At 48.2% G+C, this 3,308-nt stretch overlaps 1 non-coding gene across 1 annotated transcript; it reads left to right on the top strand.

The window, feature by feature from the left end:
• Positions 1–2,847: 2,847 nt before the first annotated feature.
• Positions 2,848–2,920, top strand: Trnaf-gaa (transfer RNA phenylalanine (anticodon GAA)). The gene has a single exon. It is a non-coding gene; the product is annotated as a tRNA-Phe (tRNA).
• The last annotated feature ends 388 nt before the right edge of the window (positions 2,921–3,308 follow it).

The following is a 3,308-nucleotide window of genomic DNA, read 5'->3' as shown; positions in this document are numbered from 1 at the left end:
GTAGATAAAGTTTACAGATTAAAAGCGTGTGATACAGTGTACAGAACTGCTTTGTCACCGGCTGCCACTTTGCACCAAATCGTCTACTTAGCACGGATTGGAGTGTGGACTTCCCTCATGGCTGTGACTCTGAGTGTGGTACTGCTTTTAGGAGGCTTTTAGGATATGGCTAACGTTGCAGAGGGCCTAACGGGGCCATCACCCACAGGATGTATGACCTTATCTGAAGAGGTATAGCTTTCTCTCTGTTCCCACACACATGCTTGGGGTACTGAGTGAAGTGGGGTGGGGCACAGGGTGGCTGTGGGCTAAGAAAGACACATCTGTTAACAGAACTCCATTGAACTGGTGTCCCAGTCTTAGAATTCCCAGCCAAGGGGCTGGAGCGATGGCTTAGCCACTGAGAGCACTGCCTGCTCTTCCAGAGATCCTGAGTTCAATTCCCAGCAACCACATGGTGGCTCCCAGTCACCTATAATGTGATCTGATGCCCTCTGCTGGCCTGCAGGCAAGAGCACTGCATACACAGTAACCCAAGAGAAAATGGATTTTGTTGTGGCTTCTCAGCCAAGATGGTTAAGCAAGTTATATGTGTAGTTTTTCTGGGCCTCAGATTTTTGGATTTGGGCTAAATAAAGCCAAGCTGTCTGTCTAGCACTGCTGATTATAACTGAAACTGTTGTCCTTCAGAAAACAACCAAGAGAAAAATTTAATCTGAGTTTCAAGTTCTCAAGAGAATTACAAATCAGCACAAAGAAACTGTATACACGTCACCCAGATTGAAGAGTTGTTAGTATTTTTCTAAATTTTCATGTCTACCTGTGTTTATTTGCATGTAAAATAATATAAGTTTATGTTATTCTTTTCCTTGTTTTCTGAGCCATTCGAGAGTTACTTCTCCTGAACATGTTCCCGTGCATTCCCTGATCGCAAGGATCTTCAATCTTATAACTATGGCTGCCAGCCTTGGAAAAGTCCTCAGGCCCTATCTCATCACATGTGCTCCTGTGTGAAAGCTGGGTCTTGATGCTAAGTTGCATTGGGAAGTCATGTTTCTTTAACAGCCTTACCTGGTGGTGATTGTGTGTGTGTGTGTGTGTGTGTGTGTGTGTGTGTGTGTGTGTGTGTGTGTGTGCGTTCTCAGATCTATCCTTCTAGTTATCGCCTAGAATGGCCTTTGTTTGGCAATTCTTTGATGCTACTTCACGGTAAAACCCAACACACTTATGCCCGGTTGGATTTTATGCGGAAGAGTCTGGCGCCTTGGAGCACAATGCCCACATGCTCTCCATTGCTGATCTTAATTTTGATGACCACATCGGGGTGTTGTCTGATTTCTTCAGGGCATAGCTTTTATGCCCCCGCCCCTGTAACTACTAAATAACATATAGAGGGAGCCTCTGGAACCTTGTATTGGCCTCACAGAATGTTACCCATCTAGACTTGACATCCACAGATGATTCATTACCCGCCTCTCCTTTTTTGCCATGTGAGGACCGGTGCCAAATTCTGCCATGTCAGAAATCCTGTGCTTAGGCTGTATGCTGTGACCTTCAAGTTGCTGACCTTTACCTCACCATGAGGTCTTGTGTTCTAGGCTATCCTTGGACTATTTACCTTTGAAAGAAGTAGAGAAGTCTCAACTTGGAACCACCCAGAGGATCTAGGAAGTTCTTACAAGGAACTACGCAGAGAACTAGGAAGTTCTACAGGGAGCGATTTAGGCTACTGCATTCTTGCCCGGGGGCTAGGGTGAGTGAGATGAGAATAGATCCTATTGACCTTGCCCTATAGATGTTTCTGCTAGTCGGCAATAAAGTGAATGTTGATCAGAAATGTCCTGACTTGATTCCTTATTTCTCGCGTCTCTGTATCCTACTTTCAATCCCCACTCCCTCTTTCAGGTGAACCCTGATTCGATATGCCATTACTTGTTCTTTTTTTCTCTTTCCAAAATAGAGTCACAAATATCCCACGCTGGCCTTGAACTTGCTAGTTGGCTGAGGATGATCTCTACCTCCTGAATGATGGTGTTACACATGTACCACCACACATGCCTCATGTAATGCTGAGCATCAAAACCAGGTTTGATTCATCTCCGGTTATTGGTTTATACAGCAGGGGAACTCAGAGACTCGTTTGTAAAATGCAGACTGCAGGGACCCAGTGAAGGTTGCCAGCACTCCTTGTTTTTCTCTTTCAGTTCCATCCATCAACCCAAATTGATAGGCTAAAAGGGAGGTAAGAGAAAGAGAAAGGAAATTGCCTTGAGATTAGTACTATTTAATTGGAGAGAAAAAGAAAACAGGATGTTAGTAAGAGGCAGGGCGAACCAAGTGGGTGTTTCGGAAACCCGGCGTCGCCCAAGCGTTTGCCAAACTGATTCCACGCAAAGACCTTGTGACCGTGTTGTGGCCTTTCCAGGTCACACGCAGGGACTCTACACATGCCGCACCCAGGGCTGGCCAGAGGACTCTCCGCCAGCCAGCCAGATCTGGAACATTCCCGCACAGTCCAAACGCGTAGCGTTTACCTAGGACACCCCGATCCTGGGGGGTCAGTGTGCTCTGGCTGCGCGAGCCAAAGCTTGGTCTCGGGAAGGAACCAGAACTACTGTGCATCTCTTCTTGGTCGGGAAAAGTGAGACGAAAGAGCCATTACTTGAACCATAGAGAAAGAGGGGGCGGGAAAAAAAAAAAAAAAAAAAAAAAAAAAAAAAAAAAAAGGAAAGAAAGAAAAGAAAAAGAAGAGCGCGGGACTGGGGTTAATTATTGACAGAACCCTGGCGGGACAACCGGACCTGAAGTACTCAGGGATAGGATACTCGAGGGAGGAATAGACACAGCGCCGAAATAGCTCAGTTGGGAGAGCGTTAGACTGAAGATCTAAAGGTCCCTGGTTCGATCCCGGGTTTCGGCAGCTAGGTTTTAGTTTTAATCTGGCGAGATTCAAACTTCCTAAAATCTCTCCATCCAAGGGCCTCCCAAGAATACTTGAGGGGGGGGGGGGTCGTAGAGGACCACGTGTGGCTTTTCTCGACCACCCCACCCCCCAGCCTCAGGCACGGAGCACAGGCACTTCCGGGTGTCGTCGGAGGCGCGGCTGCGCGTGCGCGGTGCGGAGCCCGGAGCCAAAAGTCCGGCTTAGAGCAGGAAGGTGGTTGGGGCGCGCGGGCCGGTGGGAGTCGGGGGCGCGCGTGGGCTGTCGGGGTCCTGGAATGATGCTGATCCTACTGCACGCTCGGGTGGCTCTTGCCAGGAATTTGTTGGAGATGCTGCTGGGCGGGCACTTGGGTTGGCCCAGGCAG

This window comes from Acomys russatus, chromosome 18, assembly GCF_903995435.1.
Source record: "Acomys russatus chromosome 18, mAcoRus1.1, whole genome shotgun sequence".
Lineage (NCBI taxonomy): Eukaryota > Metazoa > Chordata > Mammalia > Rodentia > Muridae > Acomys > Acomys russatus.
The sequence above is the reverse complement of the archived record's forward strand: the minus strand, read 5'-3'. Positions and strand labels throughout refer to the sequence as shown.